This window comes from Macrotis lagotis, chromosome 3 (genome assembly GCF_037893015.1).
Source record: "Macrotis lagotis isolate mMagLag1 chromosome 3, bilby.v1.9.chrom.fasta, whole genome shotgun sequence".
NCBI lineage: Eukaryota > Metazoa > Chordata > Mammalia > Peramelemorphia > Peramelidae > Macrotis > Macrotis lagotis.
Window position 1 is genome coordinate 249,047,561 of NC_133660.1, and position 23,222 is coordinate 249,070,782.

At 33.0% G+C, this 23,222-nt stretch overlaps 1 long non-coding RNA gene across 1 annotated transcript in view; it reads right to left on the minus strand.

Moving 5' to 3' along the window:
- Window positions 1–23,222, minus strand: part of LOC141518404 (uncharacterized) — a 121,554-nt gene that overhangs the window by 68,320 nt on the left and 30,012 nt on the right. The window contains exons 2-4 of the long non-coding RNA XR_012477183.1: window positions 19,701–19,841; window positions 10,793–13,027; window positions 4,860–4,963 (exon numbers count right to left, since the gene is read on the minus strand). This is a non-coding gene — a long non-coding RNA (uncharacterized LOC141518404). The remainder of the gene's footprint in view (window positions 1–4,859; window positions 4,964–10,792; window positions 13,028–19,700; window positions 19,842–23,222) is intronic.

A 23,222-nucleotide genomic window follows, 5' to 3' on the forward strand; every position in this document is an offset into this window, starting at 1 on the left:
ATCTTTCTAACAAAAGGAGATGTTCCTAGATAGAACTAGCTTGTTCACCAAGTAGAATAGTCTCTCTCACTCATGGTCTTCAATGGGATGTTAGATGATCACTTGTCATGTTAAATCAAAAACCAAGACAGTATGAATTTATTAAGCTCTTACCATGTTTCAGACACTGTTTTGAGTTATGGAAATACATATGGTTGCAAAAGGAAAATCAGTCTTCTATAGATGGGTTCTACATGACATAAAGGAAGCTAATACTTTAAAAGGGAACAAAAAAGTAATGGGTGGAAAAGAAGATATTGACTTGGGAAGATGGGGGTAAAGTCTGTAGAGTTGGGAATGAAGCCAGGAGTGAAGTAGAATGGGTAGGATGTGGTCTTAGGGCTTCCTTAAATAAAGGTTTCCAAAAGAATTTAGCAATCAGATGAGATGTGGAGGTATTTTACAGTGTGAGAAAGCACTGAGAAAAATGCATTTTCCCAGCATGAGAATATTGCTGATGATTGGAAGAGAATTCCATTGAAGTGAAAAGTAGAAATGAAGGAAAATATGCTGACTTTCAAGTCTATCCTGCATGAATTTGTGTCAGTGTCTTTTGTAGAAGAGACTCATTTTTGGATGTGGATTGAATTAGATGATTTCTGAGATTTCTATCAAGTCTGAAATTCTGGTTTCTTGATGGGGTGACTAGAATGGTTAATAAAGGAAGCAAATACGTGGCAGATGATTATACAACACTGTAACTAAGGATGGTTAGTCTAAGAAAGAAGTGCCTAGAAATACCAGTCATACAGAAGATGTATTGGACATATTTTGCTAAAGTGGGAATGTTCAAAATTAATAAATTAATAAATTTGAGGTAAATACAAAAAGATATCCATATTATTTGAACTGTTGAAATATAGGATTAGATACCTTAGTAATTACTGGTCTTTATAGTATTATAAGATGGGAAGCTAGAAATGAGAGGATCATGAATTCAAGATATTGTAGAAAGGATTTCCATTTTGATTATGGGATTTTTGGTCCCATCCAATTCTGAGATGATTCAAATTTATTATTTTTGTTTCCTTTCACATGTTGAAAAGAATTAATTAAATGAGGATTCAGAAATAATGAAGAGGAAAAAACAAAAACCACTACATTAAGGAGTCAGTCATGGTTTCATTAGTTTTATTCTTTGTTTACTGATGTAGCTCAGAGACCCTTCATGGATTTAGTTACAAGTTGCTGTGGCCAAGAGATTTACTCTATTCTATAAATTGGTGATGACCTTTCTGTAATTAGCTGGTCCTTCACCAAGAGATAATTTTAGTTCATCATAAGTTTCCTATAGAAATTGCTTTCCTATTTGGCAGATATATCAGTGTATAGACTCCTCTGACATAACCTTCAAGAAACCAGTGTCACCTGCACTTCTTGCTAAAGATTAAAGAATTGTGATTTAATTTAACATTAATAATTAACTAGAAAGTCAGGATGGCATAATTAATAGAAGAGCTGTCAGTATGACCTGAGAAGAAGGTCCAAATCTAAATCATTATGACCGTGAGGTGTGGAGTAAGACACTCATTATTTCAGGCAAATCTTGAAGACTAAAGCTTAGACAATGATGCCAGTGCCATAGGATAGCATATTTATGCATTAGTAGTGTCATATACTGGCAAATTCATAGCTTGGCGTGCACCAGAGAGCTAAGGGATAATAGCAATGTAATAGATGGATTTATAAATATCCATAGCATATGGTTTCGTTTAAGTCTCTGTTAAAAATTTCACCCTCTCTAAGGGATTTCTCCTCATATTCTTAATTTTAGGGCCATCCCTAAAACTTATCTCCAACTTGCCTTGGATATATGTTAGTGCGCATAGATGTTTGCATGTTGTCTTCTATGCTGTATCATAAACCCCTTGTGGGTCGGAATTGCTCCTTCCTTCTCTATATTTCTGGTGTTTAACAAATTTAATGTCTTTAAATACTTGCTAACTTGATGTTCAGAAAAAATATAACATGACTTTTCTGAACAAAATATATTTTTTCATAGATGCACAGAGCAGTAGTAGTTCATGTTGTAGCTCAAAATTCATCTTACATTCTAGTAGAAAGAAATCAATAAAGATGATTTTAATTTAGGACAGGTAAGAGGTATGTTAGATAAAAGTTGGGGCCTGGAATAAGGAAATCTTGAATTCAAATCCAGCTTCAAACCCTGAGAAAGTCACTGAATTTTGTCTGTCTCAGTTTCCTCACCTGTAAAATGGAGATAATATTAGCAGCTACCTTGAACAATCATTGTGAGGATCAAATTAGTTAAGCATAGTGTTCGCCACCATGCTCAGCACATAGTAATTTCAGTATAAATATAAATTAGTATTATTATTCTGCTAGATAACTTGTGACCTTGGTCCAGTCACCCACTCTCAGGGCCTTGATTGCCTCTTAGGTGAATTAGAGATTTATTCTACTCTTTGTAAAAGCAGAGGACTGGACTGCATAAAAACCTGGGATTTCTTTTTGCCTTGAGGTCCATGAAAAGTTGTGTTTTGTTTTTTTAGTGGCTGTTATTTTAACTCAGAAATCGAGGGGAAAAAACACAAAAATCAATTTTTCATTACGTTGTGATCCATGGCCATTACTGTTATTGCTTTTCTCATTGATACCAGATGAGGATACTTCAAGGTAACATATAACCAAACCACCAGGGCTCCACATTCTATTGGAACTCTAGGGCAGGTTAATTGCAGAAGTCATTCATTAGATTCTGCATACACCACATTGATCTACCTCCCATTGTGCTAATTCTGCAAATTCTTGTCATTTAGTCTCACCAGTTTAGATCTAAAGAGGAACCATACCACCTTCTTATACTGCACTCTGACTACTTACTTCTAAACATAGGGCTGACACTGTTTTTTCTATTATTTTTTCTTCACAATCGCCATTATCTTAAAATGCCTTTACCTTTTGAATTTACATCCCCTGCTCCAGATCTGAGAAAATTTATCCTTGAGTAATGACTAGCACTCAAATCTTAATTTTTTTACTTATTTGTGAAATGGACAAACTACTGAACCTGAAGGCAGAAAGTTCAAATCCAATCTCAGAAATGTATTAGCTATATGTCCTTGGGTATGTATCTCTCTCCCTTTTTTGGCAAGGCAATGGGGTTAAATGACTTTCCCAAAGTTACACAGCTGGGCAATTATTGTCTGAGACCAGATTTGAATTCAGGTCCTCCTGACTGCAGGGATGGTGCTCTATCTACTGTACCAGCTAGCTGTCCTGGGAATGTCGCTTAAAGTCTCTTTGCCTCAGTTTTCTACCACCTCCCTCACAGGACAGTGAAATGGCTCATTTGAGAGAGAATTAGAAAAACTCATCTTCATGAGTTGAAATCTCACCTCAAGAGACTATGTGACCCTGGGCAAGTCATGTAACCCTGTTTGCCTCAATTCTTCATTTATCAATCAATCCAGAAAAGGAAATGTCAAACTACTCCAGTATCTCTGCCTAGAAAATTCCCAAAGAGTCAGACACAGAAAAATTACCAAAAATACCTCACAGGATTGGTGTAAGGATAAAATGAGATGTTATTTGCAAAAATGCTTAACATAGTACCGTGTACATAGAGGAAGTAAAGATGGACAGTCATGGATAAATTCTTATCTGCACAATAAGAAGGAACACTTAGAACACTGTTTAGATTCTGGTTTTATTGAAGCATTTGTAAAGGTCTTGAGAGCACTTTCTCTCTTTTTGGATTGGGAGCTTTTTGGTGACAAAATCCTGTCCAAATTTAAAATCATATCTTCTCCAATATCAAAATTTTATTCAGATGTATTAGCACTGTGAAATGTTCACTGAAACAAGACCAAAGAACCTCAGAAAGGACCTTTGTCAGCACACATCTGATTTATTTGTTTAAAAAAATGAGATTGTTTACAAAAGACACCAGGTTAAATTAGAGAGTTGTTTCTAAGATTCTGGGAAGAAGAATGATGGAGGATTATGGAATAGCACCATCTCATAAAGCTGAAAGGAACTATGAAGACTAAAACAACATATCAAACTAAGTTGCTTTGTCCTAAGGTCTTTCAAGGATGAAAATGGGAGACCATAAGAAGAAAAAAATTAAATTTTTGCAAAAAGTGTTTCATATGTGTGTATATATGTGTATTTATTTGTGTGTATTTTATCATCTCAAGGACAATGGAATAATTATACTTAGATGAGTAAACCATACTATTGATGTGCTTCTAGAGACTGTAGAAATGTGGCTAAAGATTGCAAAGTTGGGGCGGCTAGGTGGCGCAGTGGATAAAGCACCAGCCCTGGAGTCAGGAGTACCTGGGTTCAAATCCGGTCTCAGACACTTAATAATTACCTAGCCATGTGGCCTTGGGCAAGCCACTTAACCCCATTTGCCTTGCAAAAACCTAAAAAACAGAATGTAAAGAATGTAAACTTGGGGAAAAGAGCTATATTAGGGAAAAATTATACATGCATGTCTCTATGTATGTATATGCTCATATATATCATATCCATGCTGTATGCCTCATAATTATATAGAAATTGTGGAATAAGTGGAAAAATTTGTTGGATCCCAGTCCTACAAAAATTAATATTAATCAAATCCTATTGCATCTATATATTTGATATATCATCCTTACACACATATCACATTATGCCCACCCTTAAAGAAGTATTAAGAGGAAGTGAGTAGACTTCAAAAAGAAATATTCAACAATGAATCATATTTTAAAATTTTCACAATTTACTGAAAGATGTATATTATCTTAGAACCTATTATACTTATTATCTATTAATTTTTTAAGGAGAAATCAAATGATAGAATAAATTACCTGTCATGCTTTCTTCAAAATCATCGTTGCTTAGAAGATTCCAGTGATGGAGGTAGATAGATTTTATGGTGCTGATTGCATAAATCAGAACATCTCAGGTCTTCCTGTAAAAGATAATTAATTATACGGTGGCTTGTCCATGTACATGAACAACCAAGTGGGTGAATAATAGCCTATTACCAATGTTACAGAATGCATTTGGATTAATATTCTGTGAAGCTTATCCAACAGAATGTATTATCTGGAACATAAAACATAAATAGACAAAGTGTTGGTCCCAGACTTGATTAGGAAGGTGAAAGAAAACTTGATTGTTTACATGGCAATGAAAAGCTCTCTTACCAACCATAAACTTTCTAGGAAAGCATATCTCCGTATTTTTAGTACTATTATCAAAGAATTCTTTAGGAAGAAGTCAAGATGAGCTGGTCACAAGTATGAAAGCTGATAAGTTGACAACCAGAGTGATCCGATGGTACCTAGCAAAGTCAAAAAAGACAACAGAAAACTTGCACAATAATGGGTTGCACTCAGTAAGGTCAACTTACGAGAGGATATTATAGGTGGACATGGATGAATGAACTGCAGTCTATAACTTTGTGGGGAAATCCTGAATGAAGGAAATTAATTTCAGTTCTCTGTTACTACATCTATAAAAGGAATTGAATTGACTCCATGAACCCTCCAAGCTTTAAATCTATGAACATAGGGTTCAATTATTTCCAACCCTACAAAATATATTATTCATCAAAGTGTAGGTATCTCATATTTTCTTTATTGACATCCCCAGATAGCTGATGGTTGAGCATATAAATTCTAAATAATTATTCAAAAGAAAAATTATATATGACTGATGTCAAAATGGGAAAATATATATCCATATTGAGGCATGTGAATTTTTATTTCTTTATTTCCTTCTTTTGCCTTGATCAAAAAATAATAAGAAATAGAACAATACTGCCATTCTGATGATAGAATACATTGTCCAATCTTGCTGTTTGCTGAGTCGTTTTAATTTAAGACACTCCAGTAGAAATTTAATTTTTTAAAAAAGGAAAAAATGAACTATCTATAGCATGAATTTGTCATACAAATTAGATTTTGCTATCAGAGCTTGTATAACCAGTAGGAACCCACCTAGGCAGTCACAGACTGACTTAAGGAAATTCTCTTCAGAAACCTAATTGAAATCTCCTAGTTTGTTTAAAGTTGAAACCAGCCTTCAATTCACATGGCAATTTGCTTGATATGTATAGAACTGCCTCTATTTCTATAATTGAGCTTTGCTAATAATTTTTCCTACAATGCTTCCTACAGGAACTATAAGTGATATCACATTGTTTAAAGGGCAATAGTTGATAGACTAGGAGTTAGGGTATCTATTTTTGGAACCACTCTGCCACTTTTTATGTTATCACAGAGAATTCAACTTAACACTCAGAGCCTCGGTTTCTTCAGTTGTAACATGAGGATAATTCCCTGGTCTTCTTTCAAAGCTTTTATACAGAGGAGCTGTTTGATCTTTAGTGATTTATGTATCTTCTCTGGCACTTTGCCTGAGATGTTTGCAAATTCTTTGACTATGATTCTGACAAACCTGGATCCTTTTCTATACTTCCACCAATATTTATAGGGATGCCATAGAGAAGAGAGGAAATAATATTTATAGGGTTACTTGTCTCTAAATTGTTCCTTTTCTAATATATCCTATTACTTCTAATTTCATCTTCCTTAGACACTGATATGGACCAAACCCAACTTAGTATTTATCTTATTGCTAAATTTGGATATAATTTCTGGCAGCACTTTATAACTATATAATTAACTATATAATTGTGTGTTATAATATCCTATATGTAGTTTAAATTGTTTAGAACAAAGCTGGAATTTTTTAACTTGGAATACAAGGTCTTCAATAACCTGACACAAACACTTCCCACAATTAATTTTATCCAGCATATTACCAAGACAAAAAAAATTCACCATCACTTCCTATCTACTTACTATAAGTACATTCCATCTCTGCCTTTGTTGATAATGGCTCTTTGTTCATTGGAATCAGAATTGTTCTCAGCGATCGATCCTAGACTGTTAGCTAGCAAGTATAGAGTCAAATCTCTGAGATGTGGAAATTTTGACATGTAACAAAATTTCTCTCTTCCACATATATAAAATTTGGATAATGCTATGAAAATAAGCTTGCATTTTTTTTTGCTTTCCCATGACTTTATGCTTTATATTTGTCATGTTTGATTCTTTGTGACTTGATTTAGAATCTTTCTAAAGATCCTGGACTGATTTACAATTTTCTTCTGCAGCTCAATTTACAGATGAATAAACTGAGGCAAACAGATTTAAGTGACTTGCTGATGGGCCCATAACAAATAGATTTCTGAGGCTAAATTTGAACTCAGGAAGATGAATTTTCCTGACTCCAGGCTCAGTATGCTATCCATTGTTCCATCTACCTGCTCTTCTTCCATATAAATGACAGCAATACTGAAATTTAAGGGTTAAAAAAGGATTTCATGGAAAATCGTTCAATTTAAACCCATTTGACTTTGAAAGGTCTAGGGAATTTAGAAGTTGACATCATATTGGAAACTTAAGTCTGAGGACAATGCAATAAAAGAGATTGTCCTTTGATATACAGGAGCTTGATGGAGAAAGGAGTATATCTATATGGAGAGAAATGACAACCACTCCATAGCAACATATGAATTCAGAATGGCATTCAGATTGCACTTCTGCTATTTTCTGTATAACCTTGGACAAGTAGTTCAATCTCCTTCAGTCCCCTAAGTTTCCTCATCTGTAAAACCATTATGCTATGTTCCTTCCTACTCTAGGTTTCTGAATCTAGGTCCTAAATCTTAGGTAAGTCTACAGTGTTATGTTGAAAGAATTTTGACTGGCACATAATGTTTTAGTTCAGCATCTTTTCTTTTGTTTGTTTTTAAATTTCTTTTTTTTTAATCCATATACACATGTATATTTTTAAGTTATAAAATTTCTTTCCACCCTCCTCCCCTCAACAGCAGTCAGGTTAGCATTGATTATACATATTTTTGTAGGTTGTTTTGCAAGGCAATGGGCTTAAGTGGCTTGCCCAAGGCCACACAGCTAGGTAATTATTAAGGGTTTGAGGCTGGATTTGAACTCAGGTCCTCCTGACTCCAGGGCCAGTGCTCTATCCATTGTACCACCTAGCCACCCTGATTATACACATTTTTGATAAACAAATTTACCGATTAGTCATTTTCGGTATGAGGAATTGGGATTAAGGGAAAAAGATTTATTAAAGATACTTTTTTAATAAAGTTCATCAGATTTTGAAGAGTTTTTTTTTTTGTTTTGTTCTATTTTGTTTTGTTTCGTTTGGTCTTTCTTCCTCTGGATAGGATAACATTGTCCATAGCCAGTGTAATATGGTTGACCTAGCTCTCTGAACTGCTGAAAGGAGCTGCTTCCATAAAGGTTGATCATCTCATAATGTTGTTGTTGATGTGTACAATGTTCTTTTGACTCTGCCCCCTTCACCCAGCATCAGATACTGTAAGTCATTCCATGCTTCTCTAGAGTCTGACCATTTATGGTTTCTTAGTAAACAATCATATGTACCATGTACCATAAGTTGTTTAATCATTTCCCAATTGACTGGAATCCCCTCAATTTCCAATTCTTTGCCACTACAAAATGAGCTGCTATGAATATTTGGGAACGTGTGTGACTTTTCCTAATTTTTATTATTTCTTCTGGATATAGATGTAAAATTGGAATTGCTAGATCAAAGAGAATGATCATTTTTATTACTCTGTGGGCATAGTTGCTCTCCAGAATAGTTAGATCCATTCAAAATTCCAACAATGCATTAATGTCCCAATTCTCCCACAACCTCTCTAACTCTGATCATTTTCCCTTTTTGTCATCTTGACCAATCTGATGGATGTGAGAGGATAGCTCAAAGTTGTTTTAATTTTCATTTCTCTAATCAATAAAAATTTGGAGAATTTTTTCATGTGATTATATGTAACTTTTATTTCTTCATTTGAAAATTGGATGTTTATAACCTTTCACCATTTATCAACTGAAGAATGACTTATAATTTTATAAATTTGATGTGATTCTCTATATGTCTTAGTAATGGGACCTTTACCAGAACTCCTAATTATGAAGATTATTTCCCAGATTTCTGTTTTCCTTCTTTTTTAGAATTATATTTATTAGTTCTTATACAATAAAATTATTACTGAATGTAAAAAGAGACCAGTAAAGCTTTCATATAAAAATCATTATAGAATTACTTAATCTGTGATGAATAAACTAGTTTATGTCTATAAACTACAAATGCTCTCTGCCAGTAGGATATTAGACTTCAGAGTAAATTTTAACCATATGTTCTAATATATTTTTTGCTTTCCTTCTAATTTTGGCAGCATTGATTTTATTAGTGAAAAACTTTTTAAATTGAATATAGTCAAAATCATTCATTTTGCAGTTTATAATATTCTCTAATTCTTGTTTGGTCATAAATTTGTCCTCTTTCCATAGATCAGATAGATAGAATATTTCTTGGTCTATTACTTTATCTTTGATGTCTCCCCTTGTCTAAATCCTGTACCCATTTTGTCCTTATATTGGTATAGGGTGTGAGACATGGGTCTATGCCTAGTTCTTGCCATACCATTTTCCAGTTTTCCCAATAATTTTTGTCAAATAATGAGTTCTTACAACAGAAGCTGATGCATTTGTTGTCAAACTGTAGATTGATGAAGTCATTTACTGCAGTTTTTTTTGAACCTATGCTAATCTACTGATTCATCACTCTATTTCTTAACCAGTACCAGGCAGTTTTGATGACTGCTGCTTTATAATTTAGTTTTAGATCTGGTAGAACTAGGACACCTTCCTTTACATTTTTTCCATCAGTTTCCTTGCTATTGTTGCCCTTTTGTTACTCCAGATGAATTATGTTACTTTTTTTCCTAACTCATTTAAAGTAGTTATTTGGTAGTTTGATTGGTATGGCATTTGATAAGTAATTTAATTTGGGTAGAATTGTCATTTTTATTATATTAGCTTGAACTAACTATAAGAATTTGACATTTTTCCAATTATTTATATCTGAATTTATTTGGATAAGAAGTGCATTATAATTGAGTTCATACAGTTTCTGTGTTTGTCTTGGGAGGTAGATTCCTAAGTATTTATAGTTGTCTATAGTTATTTTAAATGGAATTTCTCTTTCTATCTCTAGCTCTTTGGCTTTGTTGTTCATATATAGAAATGCTGATGACTTATATAGGTTTATTTCATATCTTGCTACTCTGCTGATTTAGTTAATTGTTTCAAAGGAGGTTTTTAAGATGATTTTCTCAGGGTTTTTTAAGTATACCATCATACCACCTGCAAAGATTAGAAGTTTTGCTTCCTCAATGCCAATTCTGATTTCTTCAATTTCTTTTTCTTCTCTTATTGTAACTGTTAGCATTTCTAATACTTTATTGAATAGTAATAGTGTATATGGGCTTCCTTCTTTCTGTACTGATTTTATTGAAAATACTCCAAGTTACTTCCCATTACATATAATATTTGTTGATGGTTTTAGATAGATACTATTTATTATTTTAAGGAAAACTCCATTTTTTCCTAAATTTTCTAGAGTTTTAAAAATAGGAATGGATGTTGTAGTTTATCAAAGACTTTTTCAACATCTATTGAGATAATCATAAGATTCATGTTGATTTTGCTATTGATATGTTTAATTATGTTGTATGTTTTCCTAAAGTTGGACCATCCTTGCCTACCTGGTATAAATCCTACCGGATCATGGATTATCATCCTGGTAATAACTTGCCTTAGTTTCATTGCTAAAATTTTATTTAAGATTTTTTACATCAATATTCACTATGGAGATTGATCTATAATTTTACCTGTTTTTGTTCTTCCTGGTTTAGGTATCAGCACCATGTTGGTAACATAAAAGGAATTTGGCAGGACTCCTTCCTCTCCCTTCTTTTTAAAAATAGTTTATATTGAATAAAAATAATTTTTTCCTTAAATGCTTTGTAGGATTCAATTGTAAATCCATCTAAACCTGGAGACTTGTTCATCTTTATTGATAGTTTCTTCAATTTCTTTTACTGAAATGGGGTTATTTAGGTAATTTATTTCCTCTTCTGTTAATCCAGATAGGTCATATTTTTGTAAATGTTCATCCGTTTCACTCAAGTTGTCCAATTTATTGGCACAGAGTTCAGCAAAGTACTCCAAATTATCTCTTTGATTTCTTCATCATTGGTGGTTAGTTCATCCTTTTCATTTTTGATACTGGTAATGTGGTTTTCTTCCTTTTTAAAAATCATATTAACCAAAGGTTAGTCTATTTTACTGGCTTTTTCATAACACCAACTCAGTTTCAATTTTGAGATCAGTTGTTTTATTGTGTTCAATTTTATTAATCCCTACACTGATTTTCAGAATTTCCAATTGGGTATTTAATTGGGGATCTTTAATTTGTTCTTTTTCTAGCTTATAGTTTCTATCTCAATGGATAACTGTAAAATTGCTTTTAAGATTTCAATTGTACCTTTACTTATAACAAAAGGAATTTAGGTCTCATAGGATTCCCTTTGCTGAATTGAAAGTAGGTAGTGGCTTTTTGTAGAAGTTTCTCTGGATGCTACTGTATCAGGTTGACAGAGTACTTTAGAGCCCTCTTGGTAGAAATCTATGACTACTCTATATTTTAGTCAATTAATGTTTTTCCCAAGAAAAAAATAATAAATTATGTCTTATTATAAATATTTAAGTTGGAAAACATTTAAGTTTATCCATCAGTATGTCTGTGATTAAAGAGAAAGAAGCTGCTTCTTCATAATGAGCTAAACCTAAAATTGAATGATAAAGTGAATAAGCAGGCTAAGAATCTATTTATTATCTTCAGTCACTCCAAGCTGCTCCTTTACATCAAGATACATTAAGAAAAGATGTATTTCAGTTTTATAATTCACTTATTCCTAGATATACTTCACATACCTGCACATATATCAGAAAGAAAAAAAAAATGACTAATCAAAAATAAATCAATACAGTGACCATAGCTGACATTCAGCTCCTGTTGTCAGGGTTCCCCATGTTTCTCCTTAATTTTTATTGTCTCTTTCTCAAGACAATGATTTACTAGAATATTAACCATTGTTCACCTTCTTTAACTGTGCTTATCCTATAAAAGTATTATGCATGTTGATCCTATACCTCATATATCCCATGGTTTTGGAAACTAATAATCTTTCTGAGTTATGATAGGGCAGAAAATAATGGTAAATAATTATGGTAAATAATAAATGGTAAATAAATTCTCAGATATGTGGATGAGTGTAGGGTACCTGATTAGAAAGAACAGACATTGAATTGGAGCTAGCAGTTAGAAACAGAAGAAGAATTCTAACAGTCACGTTAGGCCGCTTCACTAGGGAAGACTTGGACAAGAATCAGATGGGTTGCAATCTCCACTTAGAATATTAACTCCAATTTTTGACTTTCTTTTTATTCCCCACTAGTTAGCACAATGCCTTATCCATAATATTTGCTTAATATATCTTTGTCGTTAATTGACTGGAGGGAGAACTTATATCAAAAATGTTACAATTCAATTGATGTAAGTGAAGTATTATTTTTAAATGGAATATCTTTATATGCAACTTAAATTTCCATCTAAAAGCATTTATCCACAAAGAATATGTAGGAAATCAAAATAAATGCAGAATATGAAAAAAGTGAGATAAAGAGATATTGCCACACAACACAAACAATCCACGCCCAAGATAAATGAGTGATCATAAAACAACCCTGAATATATTAAAAAAGAACTTTGGTACCCCTACATTCAAAGCAAATAATATAAGGACTCTGCCATCTAAAAAAAATCTGAAAGAAAAGCAAACTCCAAGGTCAAGTTTCCATTTCAATTATCTAGCCATACTGTTATGAAATCAATCAATCAAAATCCTAGCATTTGCTGCAGTTAAATTAAGAGAAAAAGCTCCTGGACAAAAATAAATGATTTTTGAAAGTCACATTTTATAGTCATCCATAATGGCAAAATGGAACTGTGTCAAATAGTTGATATGATGTCGTTTTCATGTGGTAGGAATACAATTCTGTTCCTAAGGGAGAAGAAGAAAAAGCATTGCTTTGGTTAGAAATTTTTATACAGCTAAGTTTATAACATTCTTATTTTTCCTGTACATATAACTCATTTCTTTTCTCAGAATGAATCAATAAATGCCTTAAAACTCTACTAAATGTTAATCTATATAGAGTAAATATCAAGACAATTTCCCTTTGTACCAGAATTTGAATGGACAAAACTTCAAGAAAGACTAAGTCTTACAGAGACAACATTATATTTCAAAATCTACACAAACTGGCATAGATAAAATTGAACCAATGCACTTTAGGAAACTTATGCTTGCGTTTCACTTTGCATTATCATTGAAAAAGTATTCAAGATACTTTCTTGATACTAAATTCATAATTGACTTGATTATTCTGTCTGATTTGACAGCTAAACTCAGTGATTGAAAATTGTATTACCTGTCAATTAAGTGATTTTAAAAAAACAATAATTTTAAGATGGTAGTCTGAGAATAAAAACCTTAATGTTTCCATTTTCCTTTAAAATTTTCATAATGATTACGTCATGAAACCCAATTATTTTATCTTCATTTTATGAATAAAATACTGAGGCATAGAGAGGCTAATTAATGTGATAATTATGACACTGGACTTGGAAACAAGCAGATCTCAGGTCAAAACTGATATCGCTTATTTACTCATTTTGTGTTTCTGATCCAGACAGCTGTCGTTTATTATGTGTCTACTATATTATCTCTCTTCTTTGTTCTACCTACTGGGAGTCAGGCAAATACTTTAATCACACTGGGTCTCAATTTATTCATCTGTAAAATGGTAAATCTGGTATAAATGGCATGTAAGGTAGCTCCAAGTACAAAATCCATAACTCTGTGCAATGGATTTTTGTTCATTATTGAATTCATTTTCAGTCATTGCCTTATCTTTGTCACTCCATTTGGACATTTTTTTTAGGTTTTTGCAAGGCAAATGGGGATAATTGGCTTGCCCAAGGCTACACAGCTAGGTAATTATTAAGTGTCTGAGACTGGGATTTGAACCCATGTACTCCTGATTCCAGGGCCGGTGCTTTATCCACTGCACCACCTAGCTGACCCTATTGATTTTTTTTCATTTGGACATTTTTTGACAGTGATATTGGAGTGGTTTGTCAATCCCTTTTCTAGGTCATTTTAAAAAATAAAGAATCTAAAGAAAACATAACTTTTCTAGCATCATGGGGTTAATCAGTATCTGAGACTAGATGTGAATTCATGAAGATAAGTCTTTGTGACTTCAAACTGAAAAAAACTATCTACTATGTTACCTAGCTGCCCTTGCCAAAGGGTATAGGAAATAATACCTACTCTTCATTTGTCAGTAAATGAACCTCAGCTAACATCTGGATAAATTGAAGTATTCCATCATTAACATATTGTGCTTTATTATGAAGTTTATCTTTGCCCAAACCCTAATCCATTTCTGCTTTCTGTCCTCAAGGTCTGTAGTATCCTATGATGATAATGAATATTCTCTTTGTGCCTCTGTTTATCTTCCTCCAAATCTTTACCCCCAAAGCTTCCATATCCTTCCTTGTGTATTTCCTTATTCTGCATATTTATAATTCACATTTATATTAAAACTGAATATGTATATATGTAAATATATCATATAAAAATATACTTCTACTCATTATAAAATATAACTTTACCTTGCTTCACTCTTTTTTTCTTTACCTAAACTACTTTATCCTAAGATTGTATGTTTCATTCTACCAAGTGTCCTTAAGGTAGAATCTTTAATTCATCATCATTGTTTTTTGCATTTTATATTTTGATGTATAAAGTGAATATGTGACAAAAAGGCATCATTTAAACTCAAGCTGTGTTTTTCTACTATATTATAATGCCTCTTCTGCTTGACTTTCAACATAGGAAAAATTATTACGACTTGACTTTTTTATCCAGTGCTGTACTAGATAAAAATATGGTGAGCAGTGCTTATTGGGTTTAACTCATACAATCTATAAAGATCTTGAAATGTAACTTTTAAAGTGACATGGCAAAATTTTACTCTATAGATATCTTTCCTGAGAATTGCTATGTCATATAATGTAATATCCAAATATTTTTCTGCTATTTTTGAATAGTGTTTATATCCTGGATCACATAATTAAATACCATTTATAGTGGTGAGTTTTTGACATTTTACAGGAGGATTTGATTTGATTTTTTAAAACAGATAAAAGTCAGTTGCCATTGACTTTGGTAAAGAAGAGACAGAAAATGGGCTCAGGTATTTCATTTCATTTCATTCCATTTCAGAGTCATAGGCAAGATGGGACTATAATATGTTGGGATGAATTGGTGAGACTTGCAAATGGACTCCCTCTCATTCAATCATTCTATCAATCAGCAAGTATTGCTGTGTTAAGAATACAATTACACTGTGCTGAGGATACAAATGAAAAGGATGAAAAAATCACTACTAACAAGTAGTTAATCATTTTAATGCATATATTTACAAACATTTATTATATATATATATATATATATAAAAGAATACATTGTATATATTGTATTTATGGGCATATAGGTAAAGGTACAGTTATATATATGAGTGATTATATGTGTGTGTACTAAACTCAAGGTAACAATAGAAAAGAGGAAACACAGGCACAAAACAAGGCTTCATTCCAAAGCTATTTTCCAAAGGAAGAGAGGGACTCTTAGTCAGAGGCAAAGAAACATTCCAGTCATGTCATAGGTAATGGTGACTTGATTAGAATGAATATCAAGAGGACTATTTTGAAGAACATGACTTCGACTTTAGTTGAATAAACAGATTTCATTGTGTCACATTATGCTTATGCATCCTAATCAGTCTCTGAAATGTCAACAGTCTGCTCCATCATAAATTTCAATTAAACATTGTGACCTGCTTCTCTCCAATTTGAATCACATCCTTCTTTGTTTGGTGTGGGGAGTTCGCATTGATTTGAGCAAGACTGGTTTTATAGTGAATTACAAGGAGTTAATGGCATTCTAACTTCTGTTGACATCATCATCTGGAAAAGACCCAGCTTATACACATATGTATTATATATATGAAGAGGAAAATAAGAAAAGCTAAAATTAGTAGGATCTGAAAGCAGAATTAGTGCTGGAAGACTGTAGAAGCCAGGTAATATAATAAATAGAGCTCTGGACCAGTGGTTAGAAAAATTGGAATTCACAACTGCTCTAAGATAACTTACTAACTGTGTAAATCTTACAAATTATTTAATCTCTTCTGCCTTGATTGTGAAGTAAGCATAATAGTAGTACCTATCTTCTAGAGTTATGAGATTCAAAAGGCATAATCTAAAGTATCCTGTCAGGGTGACTAGTTGGCGCAGTAGATAGAACATGGGCCCTGGAGTCAGGAGTACCTGAGTTCAAATCTGGCCTCAGACACTAAATAATTACCAGCCATGTGGCCTTGGGCAAGCCACTTAACCCCATTTGCCTTGCAAAAACCTAAAAAAAAAATAAAAAAAAGAATAAAAATAAAACATCCTGTCTATGGTGACTGGGATGATGATGATAGTGATAATGATTTTGACAATAAAGATGATGATAATGATGATGATGAAGGAAAATTTAAAAGAACCTTTTGGGTTCCATGTTTTCAACAGAAATATACAAAAAGGATTATTCACTTGTACACAGTTCTAATTCAGACTTTTGACAACCTTTATTCGTGTCTTGACATGGGAAAAACAAAATGGTATGGGTCAAGTTTAAATGTCAAATCTATCATAGTCTAGATATTGTCACTTAGGAAGTTGAAAATTGTTTATTTTAATTTGATTGTTGATTGAGAATAGCAACCTCATTTTGGAAAATGAAGAAGTGGGTTCAATCCACAGCACTGATATTTCCTAACTACATGTTCCTTAGCTGTATTTCCCCCTTTTTAAAAGTGAGATTATTTCAGCACATATTTCAAAGAAATTACGTGAAAAAGTTTCTAAATCTTATTCTGTACGTTAACCATTACTAAGTCCCTTTTTAAGGATATTCTTTCACTAGGTCAAAAATATATCTTTAAATGGAACCAATTTCATTTTTTAAATTAATTCATTTGAAGAAAGTTATTATTTCCATTTTTGGTTATAAAAATAGATATTTAGCTCATTCATTCATTGTAAACAAATTTCTGTTTTTATATCGAACTATAAATAAATTACATAACCAAACAATATTAATTTTGCATATACACATGATGTTTTCCCAAAGTCATTGAAGGAGATAATTGCAGAAGGAATGTTTTACATCTTTAAATCTACATACTAAATTAAGTTTTGAGATTTTTAGATAAAACAAAACTAATGAATTATGGGATTGACTTAGCTGTAGTATATTGAGATAGATAGTACATGGATTATGGAAACAAAGAATTGATGTCCTAGGACTGGCTGTGCATTTTTGTGATGCCTGATCTTGATTATCTTACTGTCTTTGGACCTTAGTTTCCTCATCTTTATTATGATGCAATCAGTCATTCTAATGTGTCATATTCTTCTGGAATGTCTCTAATAGTTAATCTGCCTCTGTGTATTCTATCTTCCAGATTCCAGCTATTTTTTTGCTTATATATTGATTTTATGATATTATTTCTTTTTTGTTTTGAATTAGTTATCTTTCACTTCCTCACATAACTGCATACTTCATATACTTCACATTCCTCATATATATTTATATACATATTTGCAGTGTATGTCTACAGAGATAATTAGATAGACATGTATATTTTTATTTATTTCAAAACACCTGTTATTTCTTTCATTGAAAGAGAATTGTTACTGTGGATTTAGGTTTTATTTTGTGCTAAATATTTCTGCAATTTGAGTCATTCATCAAGTCTATCAATCCTTTTTAATTTCTTTCAAGATACTTATTTCACTACTGAGATTTTTCAGGGATATCCTGCTGTGATTTCATTTCTGTCTTGGGAATCTACAAAGTTCTATAGCTTATCAAGTAGTGATTAAATTGCTTTTGATTTGCCATATTTTAAGACTTTTAAATGTCTTAATAATCAGCTTCCCTTCTGGTTTTGGTATCATTCCTGTTGTTCTTTATTTTGATCTATGTTTTTAACTGAATTTTCAATGAAGAAAGGTTTTAGTCTCTTCTTCCTCTTGATCTTTTTCTTGTTCTTGTTTCTCTTTTTCTTGATTTCTCATTCTTCCTTATAAACTAGTTTAGGATTACTTGCTTTTGTTAATGTGTAATTCCTTGGGACTGGACCTCAAAGCTTTCTCACTCTCCTAAATTGGGACAATCACACGTATTTTTCACTGCCCTGTCCCAAATTAATTATAAAGAAATAGGACAGAGTTCCAGCTAGATGCCAGATGCCTTATCTCCAGGTCTCATGAATCTTGTCCGACTAGTACACTGCTTCCAAACCTGTTTCTTCCGTCTCTCTCTTAAAACTGATAAAATGAGAATATGTTCTCCCATTTCTTAACATCATCTTTGTTCAAGTTATTGGTCAGTTGATGCCTTCTGCTGTTTGAATAATGGTGTGTGGGCAAGGACAAAATAATAAAGGACATAGATAGTATCGGCATTATTATTGAGTAGATCCCAGAATGCAAGCCAGGGGTCCGGGTTGATCATCCTGATATTGTGACAAATACCAGGGAAGAGAAGTTTGGGATTTGGATTCTGGGTGAGCACCTTATATTCTCTATTATTAACTAATGAGGTTAGTTCTTGGTTTGTCTAAATAGTTTAAGTTGCACTACCTATGGTACCTCATTTCTTTTTTAACAGATTTTGAGAGTTAATGGGTGCTAGACAAATGTCTTGCTAGTCTCATGACCTGTAAGTTTCCTTATATATAAAATGTGGGGGAACTGGTCTAGATGTCCTCTGTGATTTTTTTTCCTAATTTATAGTCCCAGCTAAATCTAATCCATCCTTTATCAGTTTTTCCCCCAGAGTATATCTTCTTCCCATTTATCTCTTATATCATGGTGACTTGTGCCCATCAACTATTCTTGCACTTATCCTAATACCAAGAAATTGTAATCTCTCACTTGTAAGATGTTTATGATCCCTGGATCTGTAACCTAGCTAGAACTGACTCTTAATAATTATTTGTTTAATTGAATAGCTTGAAGAATAGCTTTGATCTGTTATTTTTTTCAATTCAAGTGGGAAATGGAAAAGGAGGAAAACATATTTCGATTCATTTAGGAGCTCTTTGTATTTCACCAGTGTCCCCTGACCTCACATAAAGTGATATTGCATGACTTTTGACATTTATTTTTTAACTTCAGAGCTGGAAAGAGTATAAATTGACTTTCAGGGGTAAAGAAATCCTTGTACTTCCATCACTAGCTCAACCCAATCAAAATATGAGCTGCTTGGTGTTTCTCTCATCTATTTTCTTGCCTTTTTTATATACCTTAGGCAAGCTCCTTGAATTTAAAGATACTCAGATTAAGGGAAATGGAAAAGATTGTTTGCCTAGGAAAAAAGAGGAAAGACCAGGGAGGAGAATTTCCATATCAAAGAAAGACTGAGGACAGCTAATGCTTTGAGGCCCTAGGAAATGCCCTCCTGAAGCTTACTGGCTTATGGGGAAATAGGCAAGAAAACAGCTAAAAAGGAGATCTTCTGCAGCCTAGATGAGACTTTGTGAGCTCACCTTAAGCAGGTCTTATATTCACTTTGCAAAATCCCATGTTATTTCCACAGAAGCTTGAGAAGCAAATGACTCAGCAAGTGTTGTTGGACCTCAGAGATCAGTCACAGACCAAGTTGGGTGCAGAGGGAAGGAGAAAATTGCCTGGAGAAAGTGGGAGATAAGCCTGGCTTAATTCAGATTTTGGGGAAAGCTCTTTTGAGAGACCAGGAATGTTCTAACTCTTAAAAGATTATTCTTGTACCAGAGAACATAACATTTCCTAGATTTAAAAAAAAATGGACAGACTGGTTCCTGTCAGTGTCTATTTCCAACTAAACATTCTGCTTAAATAGCTATCTTTTTTTTAACTGAATAGATTTTTTTCCCCCTGTGGTTACCATATGCACTAGACCTTTTGTGGAACATACAGATAAATAATAATCATTCTCAGTAGATAAGGAGCTTAATCTAAGATGGAAGTTAAGACTGAAGAAATAAATATAATGAAGTGACCCAAAGTCCAGGGGTTAGGGCATCAATTTGAAGGCAGAGTATTCAGTGCATTTGCTATTGGCTCTTCAAGCTCTACAACCTTGGGGAGATTCTTTTGCTTCTCTGGGCTTCAGTTTTATCTAGAAAATAAAAGTTTTTTTTCATACACCCAACCTTTGGCCCCATATCTTAACTAGACAAGAAAACTTGGATTTCAATAGGTCATTAATTGTGAAAAATATTGGAAAGGTATTTGATGAAGTCAAAGGATGGGAATAAGTCTGTTTTAGTTGAGGGAGGAGGAGATTTCTTTATGCCCCTTAGTTCCTTGATAACTGAAATGAAAATTGGGACATATTTATAACCAGTATAAGGCTGAGAGGAATCACTTAGGTGTGGAAGAGAAGTTGATCCTTCAGTAAGTTCCCTTCTTTAATCAGAAAAAGAATTTTTACCATTTTAGAAAATGTAGAGGATATTAGACTTTCCTAAACCATCATCTCTTAAAATCATAATCAGTGTTTGCATCTTCCAAGATCTAAGAACAAGACTGACCTCACAGCATTCTAGAGATCTCAGAAAAGACTCTAACAAGAAATTCTTGAGAATCCTATGAATGGAAGAAAAGGACTTCTAGCAGCTAGCTTCTGTGACATACCTTTTGCCAAATGTGTTTTCTAACCTTGTGTGAAAAGCAGGAGTAGAGCTTACAGGAGGAAGAAACTAAACCAGAGAAAATTTATAAGGAGCTATTACAGTAGGCCAAGTTAGAGTTAATAATATCTGCAATGGGGTGGGAAAGAGAGACACCAGTAAGATTTTAGGTATATAATTCTACTAATTAGATGCTTGGATTAAGAAAGAAAAGAGTTGTTAAAGATATCACAGAATTATAGGAAACCTGAGAGATATTTTAAAACTTTAATTTAAAAAATCCTTAATTGTTGTTTAAAATGTCTTTTATTGGATAACAGAACCAAGATAACATTGAAAAGGCAATGAATGACTCACCTGAGCTCTCCCCCAAACCTCTACATTCGTCTTTAAGTAATACCATAAAAGAATGTAGCAGCAGAACCCACAAAAGAATGGGGTGAAATAAATTTCCAGGCCAAGACAAATTAGCAGAAAATGTCTGTGACATCTGGGTGGGAATGGAGTACAGTCCAGTTTAGTCCAGGTCAGCCCAGACCCAGCAAACCCAGTGAACCTTGGGAACCACTGATTAGTCACCAGCAGAATCAATCTGCTTCCAGAGCCCTCAACCCATAGAAGGTAAGAGGATCAAACAACTCCTTAGACGTTACTAGCACTATGGCAGGACACTGTAATTTTGCCTGTATTCAGATCTGAATTGAAATTCTGGCTGGCTATCCCCAAATGAGGAGAAGTCCTAACAACCAGAACTCGCAGCCCCAATATAGCCAGGACCCTCATCCCATTTCTAGGAAAGAAAAGAATGATTTTGGTTAGTAAAAGACAGGAGCACAGGCTATGAGAATAGTGAACACAGCTCTTTACATCATTTCATCCTGGAAGAACTCAAAACATTCAGGTCCCTAGAAATATCTCTGAAAAATCCATGCAAAACCACTGCAACTTGAGATAGAGTGCCCTCCACCCTGGAAGCAGAGTCTTACTTTAACAAAGAATTTAAAGTCGAGAAATATGCCAGGGAAATGAGCAAACAAAAGAGGGGAAAAAATTCTGATCATAGAAAGTTATGATTAAAAGTAATATCAAAACATATACTTAGAAGAGTCAAAACTCCTACATCCAAAAGCCTCAAAGCAAAATACGAATTGTTCTAAGTCCATGAAAGAGCTCAAATAGGATTTTGAAAATCAAGTAAGCGGTAGAGGAAAAATTGGGAAGAGAAATAAGAGTAATTCAATAAATTCATGAAAAATGAATCAACAGCTTGCTAAAGGAGACTGAAGATTTTGGCAGAAATTTTTTTTTTATCATATATAAAATGGGATTTGGGAATCTTGGTTCTAGAATAATATCCCATGTTCTTTATCACTTCTATTTTATCCTTCTATAGGACATTTGGTAAAGTATTAATTATATGAATAGAATATGAATATAGAATATGAAAAGAATTATGAGAATTACATGAGCCATATTTACTCTATCTTATAAAATTGACTCCATTTTAAAATTTAATTTTCATTACTCTGTAAATTCTACCTGTTTGTTAATTTGAAAGCACATCTTTTTTTTCATATCCTGGAAAGTATATTAGGTCCCTCTCCCTGCTTCCAACTCCCAATCTCTCTCATCCTCTTCCCAAATCAGAAAGCCTTTAATCATTCCTCCTCTGAGAAAGCAATTTATTTAATCTTGTAACCTGATTACATCCTGTTAATTTTTTTATGCATAAAAATTTTTATTCTCTGTGTTTCTTGACCAGTGTTAATAGTTCTAATCCCAATTTATTATGTTTATTAAATTGATATCTTTGTAAACTTAATATTTGTTTCCTCTATTATTTCAGATTTCACTCACCATACCTTAGTATGAAGATATGAAATGCATAAATTTTAGGTTTCCTGTTAAATGCAGAAACCTTTTGAAGACCCTCTAATTCTTGGGTATTTTTACCAATCACCTCTTTTGTGAAAATGAATATAAAACCCTCTTAAGCATAGCACCAAATAGCATAAATAATATGCTACATGATCATCAAAAAGGATAAGATATATGTCTATTATAATACACTATTATATACTATTATCTATTATTTCCCATATTGCTATGGGAAATATTGAGACAGTCATTGTGAGTCCTGAGATGAACAAAATTTTTGTAATTTTTAATTTTACTGACATTTTATTATTACAAATACATATTATGAAAGTTTTTCAAAATCCAACCATATGCATATGTATATTTTTATGTTACAAAATTTCCTACCACCCTCCCTTCCCACACCCCTCCCCTCAGTGGTGAACAGTCAGGTTAATATTGTACATACACATTTGTGTTAAGCATTTTTATAGGTTAGCCTTTGTGGAATTAGAATAAAGGGAAAAACTACATGAGGTA